This window comes from Leptonychotes weddellii, chromosome 6, assembly GCF_054177405.1.
Source record: "Leptonychotes weddellii isolate Sample4059 chromosome 6, ASM5417740v2, whole genome shotgun sequence".
Classification (NCBI taxonomy): Eukaryota; Metazoa; Chordata; class Mammalia; order Carnivora; family Phocidae; genus Leptonychotes; species Leptonychotes weddellii.
In genome coordinates this window covers 77662353-77681889 of record NC_138374.1, presented here as the reverse complement: position 1 = coordinate 77681889, position 19537 = coordinate 77662353, and the positions used below count along the sequence as shown (strand labels likewise).

Genomic DNA, 19537 nt, shown 5'->3' with positions numbered 1-19537 from the left:
ACATAAAAACATAACATAAATAACATAAAAAAACATAAATTCACTAAATTTCTTTGAGAGACACATATATGTAAGGAAAAAGTATATATTCAAAAACAAACACAAATAACATAAAAACATAACACAAATAGCATAACATAAAAAAACAAATTCATTAAATTTCTTTTACCTGTGATCTCGAATTGGAGGTAACACAAGGAAAGTAGGAATTACCTTCTACATGGATATTTTTCTATCTTCTAATGTATAATGACTCAGAGATAAGTCTGTATTAAACGTCTTTTGTTTAAAACATACAGAGGGGCGCTTGGGTAGCTCAGTCACTAAGCGTCTGCCTTCAGCTCAGGTCGTGATCCCAGGGTCCTGGGATCGAGCCCCGCATTGGGCTCCCTGCTCCACAGGAAGCCTGCTTCTCCCTCTCCCACTCCCCCTGCTTGTGTTCCCTCTCTCGCTATCTCTCTCTCTGTCAAGTAAATAAATAAAATCTTTAAAAAATAAAGTCTTTTAAAAAATAAAATATACAATGAATCAAGCATAAGGGGTAAATATAATAAGAATATCTGATTAGGAATAAAAAGTTAAGCATACTCCTACTGTATGACCCAGCCATTCTACTCCTTGATATACACCCAGGAGTAACACAGAGTCCTGCACACGAGTGCTCTCAGCAGCTCTAAGAGCTGATCCCAGTAATTACCCAAACATGCATGAACAGGAGCATAGATATTGTGATGCACCCACAACAATATCAATGGAGTATTATTCCACAAAAAGGAATGATACATACAACAAGATAGATGCTTTTTTTTTTTTAAAGATTTTATTTATTTATTTGAGAAAGAGAGAGCATGAGAAGGGGGAGGGTCGGGAGGGTCAGAGGGAGAAGCAGACTCCCTGCCGAGCAGGGAGCCCGATGCGGGACTCGATCCAGGGACTCCAGGATCATGACCTGAGCCAAAGGCAGTCGCCCAACCAACTGAGCCACCCAGGCGCCCTACAACGAGATAGATGAATCTTTAAAAAAAATTATGCTGATACAAGACAGACTAAAAAAAAAAAAAAAGTACTGCTATGCGATTGCATTTGCATAAAACTTTAAGAATGCAAACTATGGCCCTAGTGACAGAAAACAGTGCGGAGCCTGATGCGGGGCTCCATCTCACCCTGAGATCATGACCTTAGCCGAAACCAAGAGTCGGCCACTCAACCGACTGCGCCCCCCAGGCGCCCCATTAATAAAGCTGTTTTTAACAAAAGATGCATCCAGGATCAAGAAAGACCTGGGTCCTAGGGCTGGAACAAGCCCCAGCGTCTCCTGTGCAGGGGAACGGAAGTGAGCTTTTCAGGGGCTTAGGACCAAGGTGTTCGGCAAGCTCCAAATGTGCACTTTACCAAGGCAGCCTGCCTCTCCCCTTTGCATCCTCACTCCCCTCCTCCTCACTCATCCCCCATCTTTAAACAGAAGCTGAGAGACCTGCAGTGTGTTCATGAAAGTGCAGCCCCACCCCACCCCACAGTGAGAACATTGGAATTCAATAGTTCTAAGAACAATAGCACAAACAGATCTATTTTATTGTGACACACGGTCCTCGCAGAGATTCGAGTTGTGGGATTCCGTTCTTTATTAGAGCTCTTTGCCCGCATGCCGTAGCGTGTAGATGAGAGCAGGAAAACAGCTGGGCATCACTGAGGGTCCCTGCATCTGCTCCAGTTAGGCTTGACTTCGTTTAACGGGAAACCCGGTCATTGACATACGTGGATTCATTCTTCTACTTCCCTGGAGACTAGAGGTGCGTTGTCGGAGAGCAGTTCTGCAAGGCCATCAGGGTCTCTGCCTTCTGCTATCTCCCTGGGAGCATGGCCTCCAGCCTCTGGGCTCCGTGACGTCTGTGATCCAGCCAGCAGGAGCAGGAAGGGGGAAAGGCAAAGGGAAGAGACCTGGTTGCCCGGGAAGGCAACAGGGGTGCTGCCCAGAGGAGGGAGAGGGGGGATCACCAGCAGGTGAGGGGCCCAGCTGTTTGGAGTCAAAAAGATGGCGGACACTGGAACCAGTCCTGGGATAGCACTCATGCTATCTTGTTTCCTTGAGGGTGTATGTATCCTGAAAGAGCCAATCACTGGAGCTGAACCACATCCTCTGGGTCTAAAGGCCAACAATCGATGTGTTGCTACAATTTTCTTCTCCTGAAGAATGGCTGCCAATGAGCCCCACTGCGGGGCTCTGGTCCCCCCTTCAGGGACCGCACGGCAAGTGCAGGAAGGAGCTCCCCTCCACGGGGACCCAACCCGGCACCGCTGAACACTGAGGCTCTCTGCCCTGAGCACCGGGCATGCTCCTCAAGCCTACTCAGCGCCCAGGGTCTCTGGGCTGCCAGTGGGGAGCTGGGTGAAGGGGCCCAGCCCAGTGAGGGTGTCTGCTGTCCGGGAGCAGAGACTCAACAAGTGGTCAAAGCAGGTATGTCATCACGGGGCGGAGAGGGAATGCAGCAGGAAGTCTGTTCAACGGGGGAAGGTCGTGTTGGTATCAGACGGTAAGAGGCACAGAGGCAGTGGGTGTTTTCATCAGACCCAGCTCTCCTGCCAACCAGCCGCAGGCACACCCGCCCGCAGCCCCGCTCCCTGAGTGGGTACCTGAGCGAGGGCTCAGCTCTCCACCTGGAGCCCCTGCCCTGAGCTCACCCCTGGGGGGTGGGCAGCCCAAGCCCGGCAGGAGGGCCCCCGCGGGAGCTGCTGCTCGCTCCAGGCCCAGCCTCCACTCGTGAGCAGGGTCAGGGTGAGAGTCCAGCCACACGGGCTCCCGCACACGCATGACGGCACTCGAGGAGCCCAAACAAGGAACGGGGAGGGGCAGGGGCCCCTAGGGAACATCCTGCACCTCTGGGCCTCCCGCCCCAGCACAGCACCTCAGCTACAAGGACTAAAGCAACACACCCCTTTCTGTTTAAAACAGATTTCAGAGAGAACCCAAAGGTACACCATACAAGAAGTCCCCCAGACCTGGCTGCGCTCCCCATACTGTTCCCGTACATCTTTGCAGAAGTTTTCTGTCCACGTGTATTTGCCAAAGAACGTTACTTATAAGTAATTCGATTCACAATAACTAACGTATAAAGTACCTCTTACGTTAGAATTAGAAGCAGGGCAGCTACAGCCCTAAAACTGATCCGAGCAGAGGGGACCCTCCCAGGGCGCAGTTTCCAGGACGGCCAGCAGGTGTCAGAGCCACCAACAGTATCCCTGTGCTCCCGCCGCGAGCTCCGCATCAGGAAAAGTCCGGCTGGAGACCAGACGGGGAGACCCCCATCCACCATTGTTTGGCCCTTTGGCCCGATATTTTGTCTGCCACTGGGGTTGGGGCGGGGGGACCGAGGGGGGCTGTAGAAACCAATTAAATCCTCAGACCACAGATTCCCATTCAGCTGAGGAGCCTTTGATCCCTGGAGAAGCTGTTGAAACACCGCCATGCGACGGCCTCCCACAGCTGGGCGGCACTTCTGGAAGCCAGGGCCGTCTCCCCCCGCCAGCTGGACACCCGAGGAGGGTGCACACAGAGGAGGGCTCCACTATGGCCACCCTGGCCTCCCAAGTTCTGTATGCGGAGCCCCCCGACTTAGACTTAACCTCGGGGTCACGGCCTCACGGGCCGGCCTGACTGTCCGGAGCTGCTGACCTAGGAAGCCCTCGCTGTGCTGGAGCAGGCCTGGGGCCCAGGGCTGGACACACCGCTCCTCCTGCAGGGGTGCCCGGTGGACAGACATGCCATGTGGGGCTCCACGCAGCGCCCCCACCAGCTTCACCCCGTAATTCCTGGAGCACCAAAGCCAGGCCGGCACAAAGGGGATGTTGAGAAGGTACCACCGTCGGGGACGGAGTAGGGGGCATGGCGACCGTGGCTCCAGCTGGGCGGACCCTTCCCTGAGAGTGTCAGAAGGGAAGGGATCCTGGCCACGGGCCCCAGCTGGCACACGCCCGGGCTACTCCCCGGACCACACCCCATTTCTGGCTGTGGGTCCAGAGAAGGGTTCGGACAGGGTACAGACCCACTGCACACTGGGGCTTTTCCCTGGTGGAACTTCACCATGCAGAACGATGCCAAGCCTGTGGGAGGGGGCAGGAGGCGGGGTGCAGGGAGGGAGGGGGTAGGAAAAGAGTTCAGCATCCCCTGGACCATGTTGCTGATAGTTGTGATTTCCATGCATTCTGACAGGCGGGTGAAGGCGACCTTTCCATGTGATTCAAATGACCTCATCTGCTAAACTGGTACATCCTACACAGGCCCCATGAAGCAACAGTCATTATTTAACTCACTATCCACCTTACATGTCATCTATATCATTTAAAATAATACACTTGTGCTGCCATACACATAATAAAAATGGCAATTACCATTAAAACAGGTGGCATTCATATTCAAATATGACCATGCATTTTGATGCTCGATGTTTCAAGCATAATATACAAGCCAAATGCTTCATTTGAAAACAAACAAGGATAAAACGCTGTCTATATTGGGATCCACATTCATTTACCACAACTGGTATAATGACCACAGCTTTGATGTGGCCCCCACTGGTCTGGCCATTAAGGGGTTTTCTTCCATCACCCTGTTACATATGACGTAAGAGGTATGGAACTGGAAGAATCTCTCATAATGCTAACCAGACTACTTCCTTGATCATTTCAAAGGGAATACTAGTTCTGAGAGGGTCACACGGAGGCAAGGGAAGGGGCGATCAAGCACCACCCCGATCTGCTCGGGGTTTGTCTACCTCAAGGAAGCCAGGTTAATGACGGGGCCTCCCCTCCAGGCACTGTGTTAACACGGTGACTCCTGGATAATCCTGGACCCGCTGCATTCCTGGTAAGTCAAAGAGCCTCCTAAGCCCCTGCAAAGTCTAGCTATTCTTCCCTAGTTCTACTTCATCAGGCCGCTCATGTGACGAGGCTACACAAGGCCAAGACAGACTTCACTGGTCAAGGTCTGAGATCCCCAGGCTTCCCGTTCCCTGGAAAAAAAGCAACCAGTAGGGTCTTGGGGCTGTGAAGGGACAGGGTTCAGGCCCCCGCCCGCCTCGCTGAATCAAATACCTGCTTGCCACACACCCCCTCCAGTTCAATCATGCTTTGGGGGTAAGTCAGAGAGGAGGTGGGCGGTCGTGCCTGGTTTTGCCAGGTGTCTGGTCCCCTGATGACCACGACTCCTCCCTCGACTTAATCCTTCCCGCACAGAGACTCCTCCTCTAAGCCCTGTGCTCAGCCAGGCAAAAGGCCTGATTCAGAACCCTGTCCCCTCAGCAGTACCCGAGGCTGTTTCCCTGCCGTAAAGCAGGTAAGGAAATCACCCATGCGGACACACAAAAACAGACAGATGACTTCCTGAATCACACCTGAGTTCGGGCACAGAGTAAGGCCAAGCTACAAGCTCGAGGTCACTGACCATAATTATCCCTCCCGAAAGGGCGGTCTTCCTCTTACCTGTCCCCAAGCAGCTTCTGAGGCCATGACAAATAGCCATGCCTGTCGGAACCCCGGAGGAAGCATTCCTCAGCAGGTCTCCCGGCCCAAGCGTCAGGGACGGGCACCAGCAGAGTAAACAGACCAAACCAAGAGAAGCAAGAGAACTGGTTCTCCTGCTCTCCAGATGGCTCACGACATGCCAATTATGCTCAGCACAACATCGCTGAATTATTTTTAACCTTTATGGAGCCTCCTGGCTTCACAAAAGAAATATTGGTGGAGTTGAAGGACGGCTGGAAGCAGAGACCAGAAGGGAGCTCACGCGCAGGGATGAGCCAGCGGCGGACCATCTGCAGTACTAGGCGGGTAGAGCACCGCACCTCTTGTCCAGGGAACCACGAGTGTGGTACATTTGGGCTGTGGCTTATTTGCAGTTTATTTCTCTGAATAAGAAGTGGGTGTCCTCGAGGCAATGTCAGGGTCAAGTCAGCAAGTGGCAGAGGAACCCCAAGCTCCGACTCCCCCGAGTTCTGCTGCATGACAGCCCGTGAGCAGATCGAGGTAATCCTCCGGGAAGTCGGTGCAGAGTTCCCAAAGCACAGTCTTTTGGACAACCGGACTCAGGATCTAAACAAACTGATCCTCCTTTTAGTAGCTCTGCTGTGGGCGAGGGGAGAGAGGGGTCCCATGTCCTCTCTTTGTTCCACTTTCTCTACGAAAATCTCCTTTCAAAACTTGTCAAAGGTATACTGCAGCCCCCCAGTGAAAAGACGTACCCAAAGCTCTTCTGATGACGACGGTATTGAGAGTTGCAACTCCCAACGCCTACAGGTGCCAAACAGATCTGTTTCATAATATCACCTTGAACTGTATTCTTCTGGCCCTGACACACTTTACTTTTTAAAATACCCATTCGTCTTGAAACACAGCCCACCTTTAACAGAGACGTGGATATGAGAGACAGTGCTTCTTAGTTCTACTATCGGAAATACGACAGCACAAGTTTGACCCTAAATGGCTGCTGGCCATCAGGCTCAACGCTGGGGAGGTCGCAGGGAGCAGAGGGGACCGTGCTGAACTAGAGGGTACATCACCTGCAGGAAGGCAGAAGCCACCGTTAACGCCAACAGTCTTGCAGAAGCGTGGGCTCGGTGCTTCCCGAAGAAACCAGAAATCCAGATTTTCGTGAAATCTCCCAGTGTTTCAACATGGACTCTTAGCTTAAAAAGAAGAAGAAGAAAAAGAAGAATCTCGGGTCACCAGTTTGCTACCTCTCCTTCAACGACTAAGGGCAGTCCCTGGGAACAGAAGAACTGGCCTGGAAGCCAGGAACGCAAGGCTGTTAGACCTCGCTCTGACACCTGGGCCACACACCTGGCTGTCGCGGGTCTCTGTCACCTTGCCTGAAAAGTTTAGAGGCCCAAATTCCTTTCGATACTAAATTATTGTACTGTATAGTTATATAAGTTTTCTAGACGGCCAATTCCCACAAGAATAACCGGGAACAGGGCGCCTGGGTGGTTCAGTTGGTTAATCGGCTGCCTTCAGCTCAGGTCATGATCCCGGGGTCCTGGGATCAGGTCCTGCATCGGGCTCCCTGCTCTGCAGGGAGCCTGCTTCTCCCTCTCCCTCTGCCTGCCTCTCTGCCTACTTGTGCTCTCTCTCTCTCTGTCAAATAAATAAATAAAATCTTTAAAAAAAAATAAATAAATAACTGGGAACATAATTAAAAGGGAAAACACCCACAAAAATAGATCACAGGACCATAGCAGCGTCTACTACACTGTGTAGACACGGCCTCGGCGGGGCCAAGCCCCTGGGTTAGTACGGCCACAAGAACATGGGCCTTTCCGCCAGTGCGATCTCCTCCCTGAGAGCCGCCTGCCCACCGGGGACGAGAAAGTGTGGCTCTCCTCCCGTGTATCTTGGCTGTGCTGGGGAGCACCTCTCTACACGACAGAGCTAGCATGGGTCTCCCGCCCCTAAACTCAGGGTTTCTGGGGGACATTTGCAGTCGCAAAGAAAACGGGCTGTTGTGAGCCCCGACTCCCGCTGAACCCTTGTCCATGGCCCCACGCCAAAGCACACAGGGTCTCGGATGGGCACCTTTCCTTCTTGGGGCATGGGAAGGGAGTAAGAAAAGAGTAAGCTGGGGAATGATGGCGGAGGGGTAAACTAAGGGCCTCCCCACTGCAAAGGGTAAAAATCGGCGTATTCCAGTAGAAGAATATTCACCTTCCTGCGGGTATATGAAGCGCACGTGTCTTGGGCAAAACAAAGGCGCCAAGAAGAAGAGAAATTAAAACTGTGCAGCTCCTTCACACAGGCCATCCTGACCTTACAGATGGACGGATGGACAGACCGCCCAGCTCCAGGTGCCGTGGGGAGGAGATTCGGCACCTACTTTCCTAAGCGCTTCTGTGCCTCAGTTGTGAACAACAGGGCCCTTCATTCTGCCATTGGCCGCTGCCAACAAGTACCCGGGAAGTTTTGGAGAACAAATTACCTTTGACTCCAAAACCAGCTATGACCTTTCTCTCTACTTGTCTCTTGGAGGCATTTTCAACGCCACACCCTGTGACGTTAGGTCACCAGTGTGCTTATTCTAAGTCGGTTTGTCATTAGCCCGAGGCCTTTGTATTATCTGCTCCCTCTGCCCGGAATGCTCTTTACCCTGATCTCCGCAGGGGTGGTCGGCTGACGTCTCAGCCTCTGGGGCGCCCCTCCGAGGGGCCCTCCCTGGCCCTCCGAGTATTTACCCAGCACGGCGGGTCACGTGACCCTGCCTCTCGATTCACACCACCTGATCTGTTGCTGTGTGTTTCTGCCTTCCTAGCCTGCCTTCTCTCACTAGCATACGAGCTCGGTGTAAACAAGCATTTAGTATTTCCAGCGGCTAGCACGGTGCCTTGCATACAGCTAGTGCTCAGGGAGGAGTATTCGAAGGAACTGATGGATGGCTGGATGAAGGGAGGACGGCCTCCAGCAGATAGATGCCTGTGGTTTACTGGGCTGAGTCTAGCAGGGAAGGCAGACATTTAATCCGTGCTTCTGGAAGTGCATCGAGCTGTCCGCTCAAGACGAGTGTGAGAACCAATCTCCAAGGAAAGTGAAGGGCTGGCCAGGCGGGCAAAGGAGAGCAGAGGGGTGGCAGGGAAGGCACCCCGTGGGGGAATAGCACCACGAGGCGCCACGTCTGGAAGCAGACCCCGGGCTCCGGGAGCCCCCAGGGCAGACGTGAGGGAGACGGGGCCTGGAAAGAGAGGTAGCGGCCAGTTGCTAAGGAGCTGCCGAGACCCACCTCTGCCCATTGGATTTTAGTCCTGAGTAGTGGGGGCCATCCATGTATTTTTAAGGAGGGAAGTGACACGATGGTTTTCTGTTTACAGAGATAATTCCGGTGGCAGCAAAGGCAACTAAGAGAGAAAAGAGCAAAACAGGCAGGAGGTTATCATCCAGTCCAGGTGAAAACACATCCATGACCACACCTCCCAGCAGCACCAGAGAAGAAGGAAGAGGAGACACACGGAAAGCTGTTAAAAGGGTAGAATCAGTGGAGCTCCGTGACACACGACATGTGCGAGGCGAGGGAAAGGACAGGGTTAAAGGAAATCCCATCAGCATCCATGGTCTTGTGCATGGGGCCTGTGAAACCTTAGGCGCCTTCTGCGAAGACGCGAAGACGTGGCTGGGGCCGTGCGTGCCTGTGACGCTGGCCCAGCTGGGAATCTCCGCCCCCGGCACCACCGCGGTGCACCTGCTTCGTCCGTAAGTCTGGAGAGAAGTCCCTCTGATGTGTGTGCATCAAACCTACCATGTTGGTGATTTCTCTGTTCCTAAAGACACACGTGCAATCACCTCCACACACTGCCGTGTTTGGAGGTACACACTGATCCATCACCACAGAAGCATGACTATCGGTCTAAATATAGATGTGCCCGTCACCTCAGAGAAAGAACAGACCACAAGTCATGATTCCACTTATCCAAGGAAATTTTCAGGTGATAAAATTAAAAAACAAATCCCCGTAAGGTTTCCTAAGTCTGGAAATCTGATCGGATGGTCAAATTACGATGACCTCACCTGCTTCCCTTCTCTTGACCTTCAGCGGCTCATTCAGCCCCTGCCCCACCCCGCGCTAGTTCTCACAGTCCTCAAGGGAAAGCTCACAGGGCTCTCCGCCAGGCACGCTGCAGGGTCCTCACCCCGTTCCAGCTCTCCCACACTAGCCCCTATCTGCTGCCACCGCCTGAGCGGCCACATCCTGTCAACAGCACGGGCTCTGGGACCTGCGAGCTCGGCTTTGAATCCCGGCGTGGCCATCTGTGAGCTCCGAGACCTGGGGCAGGTTACCCAGCCTCTCTGTGCCTCAGTTTCCACCCTGGTAAAAGTCAATGAGTTACTCTTTATGAAGTACTCAGAGCAGTACCGAGCACATGGCAAGTAGCCAACACGTGGAACCCGTTGTTCCTACCACCACTGCTCCTACTGGCACGGGGGAAGCCTGTATGTACTACGTCCTGCCACAAAGTGTCCGAACTACAGGATTCTGGGTGAGGTAAGGGACAACGCCCTCCTGCTGTAATATGCTGCCCAACAGATTACACCCAGTGTTTTCTGAAATTATCATCAAAAGAGTCATTTACCAATGAGCATATGGGAGGGGGGGAAAAAGGGAGGGGCGAACAAACCATAAGAGAAAGATAGAGAACAAACTGAGGGCTGATGGAGGGAGGCAGGTGGGGGAGGGGCCAGAGAGGTGATTCGGATTAAGGAGGACACCTGTTGTGATGGGCATGGGGTGTCATCATATATAAGTGGTGAATCACTGAATTCTACTCCTGAAACCAATATTACGCTATATGTTAACTAACTAGAATTTAAATAAAAATTTGAAAAAAAAATAATAAAAATAAAAGAGTTCCTTCCATGTTTTACCTGCAGCCCTCCCTTCTCCACACTGTCCTCCCAGGACTAAGATGTGAGCTGCGGACACCCAGGCTAGAAGACAAATGAGTGACAGACGCCACACGGTTTCCCTCCCTCAGGGAAGGGCTTTGTTACAGGGTCAAGTAGGTCCAGCCTGGCTCTCACTCCCGTAAGATGGATTCTTCCCAGGAGAATCCTTCGTTCCTCACCTAAATAGATTTCTGGAGCCACCCTCTTCCCAATTCTTCCAAAGGGAGAGTTTGAGTCTGATCCCTTAAAAGAATGAAAGACCGATCGTATAGTTAAACTATTGCTAAGTGGAAAGCAAGTATAAGCTGTAAAAACGTGCTAAGTTCAAGACTAAAAAATAGTTCTGATATAGGACTTTGAATTTATCTTTGATGATGAACTACCTGTCAATAATCTTAACATTAGGACAGGGAGAGGAAAACAAAATTTTAAACATGACGCCACTTACATTAGCATAAAAAACACATCCAACACATGGGAATAAATCTGATAAAAGATGTGCACGACCTCTCCAGAGAATCCAGAAACACTGCTGAGAAAAACTAAAGAAGACCTATATTAATGGGAAAGCATGCCGTGCTCCTAGGCACGAAGGTTCAATATCATAAAGATATTTGTTTTCCCCAAATTGATCTACGGATTTTATTCAAGTCCAGTCAAAATCTCAGCAAGTTTTTGTGGAAATTGACAAGATGACTCCATTTGTTCTGTGAAATGCAAAGGGCCAGAAGAGCCAAGGCGATCTCGAAGAAGCAAAACACAGTTGAAAGATTTACACCCCCAGACAGCAAAACTTATTGTAAAATTACAGCAATTAAGTCAGTACGGTATTAGCAGAAACTTTTGTCAGCAAAAGCACAAAGATACACAAACAGACCAATAGAACAAAGAGGGTTGAGAAACAGACCCACACGTGTACACACCTCTAATTTTTTTTTTTTAAAGATTTTACCCATTTATTCGAGAGAGAGAGAATGAGAGACAGAGAGCACGAGAGGGAAGAGGGTCAGAGGGAGAAGTAGACTCCCCGCTGAACAGGGAGCCCGATGTGGGAATAGATCCCGGGACTCCAGGATCATGACCCGAGGCAGTCGCCTAACCAACTGAGCCACCCAGGTGCCCCACACCTCTAATTTTTGATAATGACACCACACTGCAGGGCAGAGAGGAAGGAATGGTCTTTTCAAAATGGTGCTGGTCCACCTGGATATAAACATGGAAAAACAAATGAGCCTTGACCCCTACCTCACACCAGTCCCAAAACTAAATCTTAGGGGCGCCTGGCTGGCTCAGTTGGAAGGGCATGCGACTCTTGGTCTCAGGGTTGTGAGTTTGAGCCTCACGTTTGGTGTAGAGATTACTTAAATAAATAAACTTAAAAAAAAAAAAAAAACCACTAAATTCTAGGAGGACTGTAGACATACCCTGGAAAGGCAAGACATTGAAACTTCCAGAGAGTATCTTAGGAGAATATCTTCATGCCCTTGAGGACAGGGAATGACTTCCAAAGTAGGACACGAAAAGCACAAACCATAAAGGGAACAATTGAATTGGATTTCATTAAGAACTTCTGCTCATCAAGACACCATTAAGAGAGCGAAAGCAAACCACACAGTGGGAGAAGAAATGTGCAGTACATGTATCCAACAAAGCCCTCATATTCAGAATACATAAATAATTCCACAAATCAATAAGAAAAAGGAAACACAATTTTAAAAGGAGGGAGAAGCAAAACACCTGAAAAGGCACTTCATAAAAGAGACTATCCCAATGCCCCCCACTAAAAAATACTTTAAAAGGGTGCAACAGGATTAGTCATCAGAAAAATGCAAATTAAAACTACAGTAAGATGCCGTTGAGGTCCGGGCAACATTCTATTTCATGACATGGGTGGTGGTCTCACAGGAAACAATTCACTGAGTTGTACACATAAGGATTTGTGCACTCTTCCCCATTTATTATACTTTCATAACAAAATGTTTCCTTAAAAAAGAGACTTGAGAAATATATCAGCCAAAGTTAAAGTGTAGACCTTGTTGGATTTTGCCTCACACAAGCCGGCTGTTACAAAAGAACTTGCGAGACTTTGGTCATTAACTGCATATTTGATGATAACTAATAATTGTTCAGGTGAGATGAAAGGTTTGCATCAATGTTTTCTATTTGACAGAGAGAGACACAGCAAGAGAGGGAACACAAGCAGGGGGAGTGGGAGAGGGAGAAGTAGGCTTCCCGCCGAGCAGGGAGCCCGATGCGGGGCTCGATCCTAGGACCCTGGGATCACGACCTGAGCTGAAGGCAGACGTGCATCAGTGTTTTCAACAAGAGTTCTTATCATTTAGAGCTACATACTGAAGTATAAGTACATATATTATAAATAAAATAACATCTTGGATTTGTTTCAAAATAGTCTGAAGAGGGAGGACAGGAAGACAAGAATAGAGGAGCTGATGGCTGGTACAGCTGGACAGTGAGTACGTGGGGATCGCTATACAGCTGACCCGTGAACAACATGGGGGCTGGGGACACTGACTCCCCCCGCAGGCAAGAATCCACGTATAACCTTCGACTCCCCCAAAGCTTACCTGCTAATATAGCCTACAGTTCCCCGGAAGCCTCACCGATAACATAAACAGTCGATGGACACGTTATTTTGTATGTTATGTGTATTATGCATTGTGTTCCTACAATGAAGTAAGCTGGAGAAAAGAAAATGCTATTAAGAAAATCATAAGGATGAGAACATACATTTACAGGACCGTGCTCAAAAAATCCGCATCTCAGTGGACTTGCACAGTTCAAGGGTCAACGCGGTGTTCTCCTTTTTTGTATGTTTAAAATCATGTATAATAACACCTTTTTAAAGCTATAGCAGAGCCAAGGGGTTATGCTTTGGGGCTGTCTGTGACTCCTCTCCTCCACCCCTCCCTAGCCGAATCAAACATTACATTGTGATGATGGAAACCATCACCATCGAACCCCTCAGCTACCGGGGTCTCCAGAAGTCGGCCCGGCCATTCCGTCCTCATCAAGCAGAGCATCTGAAACAGGAGGACCCACACCACATCTGCACACTGAGCAGCAGAGGAAACACAGTGTGCCTACTCTCAGAGAAGGGGTTAAATAGAAATATTTACTAGGGATTCAGATATGAAAGAGCAATCATTTATCCACACCTTCTGGGGGGTATGCCGATGGAAGGTCTCTACGAGGCCCGGATGCCCTCCCTGGAAGAGCGGACCCGGACCAGAAGCTCCCGCAGCCTCCCGGTGCTAACCCTTCCTGTGTATCCCCTAGATACTGAGGCTGTGCTGTCTGGCCTCATCTCAGTGAGAGGTTTCTGGCCCCCTTAGCCCGCCGACTGGCCTGGAGCTGCTAGAGGAGTAATCAACTGTGAATGCCTGGATAAAACAAGTCTGGCTCTTTCTTACTCCAGGACCTTGGACTCATATGGGCTTTCAGTCTAGAAGCCCTCCTGAGACAGACACAAGCCATTGCAAAAATAACCTGGCTAGGGCCTCTTGACCCCAGCGTGCCTCCCAGGAAGCCCTCCAGGTCTGGGGCTCGCCTCGTCCACTCACCACCTCTCGGTGAAGCCACTCGATTGAGAAGCACATCTCCAGGCTGCACCTAGCTCACTTTGCTTCCCTTCCGGGCAAAACGCTGCATTTCAACAAGGGCTTCTCGGAGAAATGAACCGGCTCTCTAATCCCTGAGGTGGCTCGTGGAGGAAGGACAACCCTGCCCTCCCTCTAGGCTCACGTATCTACTAACCAGGCTAACGAAACAGTAAAGGTTTCACAGGCAGGGAACCAGGATTCACCCCCACTAAAAGGGCAAGGGTAAAAAGTTAATTTACAGGACTTGCTCCATTTCTTCTTCTGGCCCCTAGGAACCTCAACAGTGGGCACTTTTCAGACTAATACCAGGCCTCTCTGAAGAGCGTAGGGGTTGAGCACCCAGCTCCCCCGCACACCAGCCACATGACCTCTAATGTCCCGTGCTTCAGTCTATCACCTGGGAAATGCAGGTAACAGTACACACCTCACAAGGTTGTTGAGATTAAAATAGTACAGTATGTGTAGAGCACTTAAAACGATGCCCAGTGTTGGCCCTTAGCGTTACTCTAGGACTACAGAAGCCCTGCTGAGGAGCCACACCGCCAGAAAGAAAGAACGGGAAGGGTGGGCTCTCAGAAACCAAAGGAAGGGAACAGTGTTGTTGAAACTCTGTGGCTAAACCTTTCAAACACATCTAGCTATTACCCTATTTGTCACAGAACAATACCTGTCAATAATTTGGAGGTAAAGAAAAAAATACTCTGAGATAAGAGGTCAGAGGTGTCGCAGGAAAGTGGACACCCTTGTATTTCAGAAATGCATACAAAAAGGCCACTCCTCTGTAGGAAGACACAAACCCTATTTGCACCCAAGGGACCAGCAAGGCCCTCGATGGCCAGTCTTTCCTTTTTTTTTAAAGATTTTACTTATTTATTTGAGAGAGAGAGAGAGACACGGTGAGCACCAGCAAGGGGAGGGGCAGAGGGACAAGCAGACTCCCCGCTGAGTGAGGAGCCCAACACGGGGCTCGGTCCCACAACCCTGAGATCACGACCTGAGCCGAAATCAAGAGCCAGACGCCTCACTGACTGAGCCACCTGGGCGCCCCCCAACTGCTAGCCTCAGTTTAGCCTAGTGCCACTCCACAGGTCCCAGAAAGAAGCTAAGAGCCACTGTTCTGCTCTTTTGTTGTTAATGACTGGCATCCGTGGGCTCATTCAAGTGTTTTTTTAATTGAGGCTATTATAATGCTTCACATTTGCCCATGCGTTTAGTATTATTTAATAAAGAGCACAACTTCCAAATAACCGAAAAGGTCCAGAGAATTAAATATTAAAATTTTTAATTTTTAAAAGTCTTGCCGGGGCGCCTGGGTGGCTCAGTTGGTTAAGCGACTGCCTTCGGCTCAGGTCATGATCCTGGAGTCCCTGGATCGAGTCCCACATTGGGCTCCCTGCTCGGCAGGGAGTCTGCTTCTCCCTCTGGCCCTCCCCCCTCTCATGTGCTCTCTCTCATTCTCTCTCTCTCTCAAATAAATAAATAAAATCTTTAAAAAAAAAAAAAAAAGTCTTGCCATTATACCATTACTTCTATAAGCCCTGTGCATACGTTCTGAAAAGATATTTTCTCATAATTAGAATTTCTTTCTGTTAACACTCATAATTGTGTTTTATTGTTGGCTATTCTTTATGATTATAATGCCAGACAAATGAACAGCTTATATGAAACTGAGAATGAGGAAGGATGCCCAAAGAGCCTGTTGTCTACCATGCAGACCCCAGGGGCTATTAATTATTTAGCTACTTTTCAAAGTTAATAAATAGGAATGTCTTTTTGCCCTTTACTCCCCAGATGAATTTAACCAAATGAGAGAGAGGGTGTGTGTGCACAGAGTGAGCAGTCTGAGGACACAGGGGGTACAGGTAATGAAAAGATTTAAAAATATATATATATTTAATGTCAATTAAATATGCACAACACTGCTTTATGTGGCATGGTTTTATTATGACTAAATCCTCATGAATATTTTGATGGTTTTTGAGTGTACTGTGAAAAACATGAGCACTTTAAAAACATGACATTAATACCAAAAAAAGGGAGTAAAATTAAAATGACATTTGAAAAAAATACTTATAGTTAGAAAATGCAAACACCGAAGTATCAAAGGGGAAAAATAGCCCCCTTCTCACTACTGGAGTCTTTCCCCCCCAAAGCTTTATGCTTTTCTAACCTACCAGAAAAATAACGTATGCGTGTACATTGATTTATTTACTAAAAGGAGTCCTATCATGCAGTTTTGTGAAATGAGTTTTTTACTTAATAATGTATCTTATTTTTTAAAGATTTTATTCAGTTATTTGAGAGAAAGAGAGAGCTCAGGCACCAGTGGGGGGAGGGGCAGAGGCAGAGGGAGAGGCAGGCTCCCCACTGAGCAGGAAGCCCAATGCAGGGCTCAATCTCAGGACCCTGGGACCATGACCTGAGCGGAAGGCAGACGCCTAACTTGCTGAGCCACCCAGGCGCCCCTGAATAACGCATCTTGATGCTGTTTCCAGATCAACACAGGTCCCTGCTGCGTTCTTTCTGCTCTTACACCTGGTGCTTAGGGAAGATCTTTGCACATGAAGCTCAGCGTCCTATGTGGTGTTTCAGTGTGGCTGCCACCAAAGGGAGTGCAGCAGGCACAAGCTACTCCAGTCTATCCCAGGTGCCTGGTTGGAAAAGGACAATCCAGTTCCCTTGGTTCACTTGGGTTCCTTCAGAAACCTCCTGGGACACTGATGTACAGCCAGTGGGTCTCAGCAACAGCTCGGGAAAGAGCTGCTTGCAGCTGAGGAAGGCGACACCGCTCTCTGTTCACGTGTGAGAGGAAGGGTTCCTGTGGCAAAGCAGGAGTCCTGTCCTTGCACTCAGATCCACCTGCTGTCAGCCCCTCTGCTGCCAGGCGTGTACGGAAGGCTCATGGCAGGAACGGGAGGTGTGTAGACAGGGGAGCAGACGCAGGCACCGGAGAGGCATGCATGGGGCGGTGGGTTCGACTGCCAGGTTATTCCGCAGGTATTGGAAGCTCCCTGCTCACGAAGACCAACAGGAAGCAGGGCATTCAGAGCTGCCGGCCTCGGGGTGCACAAGAACACAGTCACGTGGCCGAGTCGGGGTTAAAAAAAAAATGACCACAGAGCCCACGGCTCAGAAATATGAACAATAAAGCCATCTTACGTCTTTGCACTTTGCTGCCTCAAATCCTTTTTGAAATGATGGAGGGATTAAACTCTATTTTGAAATCTTTCGACGGAGCATTTTTCCAAATACCTGTTCTATTTGTTCTCTCATTTGACCCCCACACCAACTCAGCAAGTAGGCCGGTGCCACTTTCTGCACCTACAGGATGGCACGTGTGCAGGGCCACGATTCACCCAAGGTCAGCGGGCCAAGTGTTCTGACTCCGAGCACCGGGCTCCTTCCTGGATTCTCCCTGGCACCCCCCAAGTCCAGGGCCAGCTCTCCAATTTCAGAACCCTCAGCAAGAAGAGCCAGAAAAGAAGCCAGAGATAGAAATATGAAATATGCCCTCCTCAGGAATACCCGAGATCATGAAAACTACCTTTCCTAACAAAAATTTAATGAACTGGGTCTCTTGCTGCAGCAACACGAGTGGGAGCACCAGGCGCCGGGCTCGGAGCAGAACTGCACAGATCGCTTTAAGAAAATGGCAGACAAGCCGGACATGGGGGAAATCGCCAGCTTCAATGAGGCCAAGCTGAAGAAAACGGAGACGCAGGAGAACACCACCCTGCAGACCAAAGAGACCACTGAGCAGGAGAAGCGGAGTGAAATTTCCTAAGAACCTGGAGGATTCCCCACCCCTGTCATCTTCGAGACACCCCAGTCGTGATGTGGAGGAAGAAGAGCCAGCTGCAAGATGGACACGAGCGACAAGCTGCACTGTGAACCCGGGCACTCCGTGCCGACGCCACCAGCCTGCGGGTCTCTGAGGGGACCCCCCCCAGTCGGACTGCCAAATTCTCTGGTTTGCCCTGGGATATTATAGCAAATTATCTGTATGTTTAATGAAAATAAAACACACCTCGTGGCAAAAAAAAATTTAATGACCTGAATAATACTGATGTTGCTAAGTACCAGGTTGAGATACCAAACTCACACCGTAACAGAACAATAGTCTTTACTTGTTTTACAAAGACTTTTGTGAAAGGGGAACCCAGCTGGCTCATTCAGTGAAACCTGTGACGCTTGATCATGGGGTTGCGAGTTCGAGCCCCATGGTGAGTGTACAGATCATTTAAAAATAAAAAAATCTTAAAAAAAAAAAAGACATTTCTGGAGCAACTGGGTGGCTCAGTTGATTAAGCATCTGCCTTGGGCTCAGATCATGACCTCAAGGTCCTGGGATTGAGCCCCGGGTCGGGCTCCCTGCTCAGCAAAAAGTCTGCTTCTCCCTCTCCTCCCACCCCCCGCAATCCCCCACCTTGTATGCTCTCTCTCAAATAAATAAATACTTTTGTGAAAATGTGGTTTTATATTTTATTATTAACATACATACTATCTCAGCTTTTTTTTAATCCAGTAGCTCTTTAATTTTTCCAGTTAGACACTACCTTGGACAGTACTAGTAATTTGCATTTCAATATCTAACACCTATGTCTTGTCTTTTCGTCACTCACATGTCCTACACGAGTATTTTTTAAACTTTTTTGAGACTGTCCAAAAGGAGAAATATATTTCACTTTGTGAAGCATAGATACAATCTGTCACTGAAACAAAACTTTCACAAAATCATAATTACCCTTCCTATGTGTGTTTTACTTGCATATTTCCTATGGTTTTATACCTTTGGGGAACAGAGGTCTAGAAAGGTTCCTCTCTGCTGACTTGAAGAAGGGGTCTTAGTAAATTAGCAAAAATTACGAACAGCCTTTAGTATTGAAGTAATACACCGAAGGCCAGGAGGCTGGAGGTCAGGAGCCAAATCTTGAAAGATGAACTGGAATCAGAAGGGTGGAGACTCAAAAGATGAAATGAGCCCAGCACATCTGGGGGACAGTCATGAGGGGTTCATAAAGGGAGTGGTAAGGAATAAAGTCAAAAAGAAAGCCTGAGGTCAGTCTGCAGAGAGCAAGACAGACTCTGGATTTCATCCTGGAGGTCATAACACTGTGACTGACAGTCTGTGAGTGTGCAGAGTGCTATTCCAGAATTGTTCGTCTGCACACGGACTTGAAACCGGCTCTAAAAACACCCGGAGCTCAGACACCAGGTTCTCCAGCTCTATTTCAGCCCGGAGAAAAATGTGTGCACACGGACCTCATAAATTCAGAATTCTAACAAGAGCAGTCTGGGTCACCTAAAAAAATAGAAAACCTGGGATATACATATTAAGTTTAGACAGCAACTGAGCCCTTTCTGTTTCTTTTCATCCTTTTACTTCTGTTAATGAAGTGTGGGCCTTATCTGCAGCGACCACTAAGTAATTATTTCCTTTACGAAAGCTATACACTTTATTGAGAAGCTCGTCCTCAATACTGTTATGAGTCTAACCAATA

The 19537-nt window shown here is 49.2% G+C and overlaps 1 protein-coding gene and 1 pseudogene across 3 annotated transcripts in view; one reads left to right on the top strand and one right to left on the bottom strand.

The window, feature by feature from the left end:
- CNIH3 (cornichon family AMPA receptor auxiliary protein 3) overlaps positions 1-19537 on the bottom strand; it is a 203626-nt gene that overhangs the window by 182381 nt on the left and 1708 nt on the right. For 2 of the 3 annotated variants that reach the window (XR_014146033.1, XR_014146032.1), the window contains exons 2-3: positions 8759-8873; positions 5682-6677 (exon numbers count right to left, since the gene is read on the bottom strand). The gene's annotated coding sequence lies outside the window, so the exon portion shown is untranslated. Of the gene's footprint in view, positions 6678-8758; positions 8874-19537 lie in introns of those variants that run through there. The other variant, XR_014146034.1, reaches the window with a different exon arrangement.
- On the top strand, positions 17609-18080 carry LOC102737128 (thymosin beta-10 pseudogene; annotated as a pseudogene).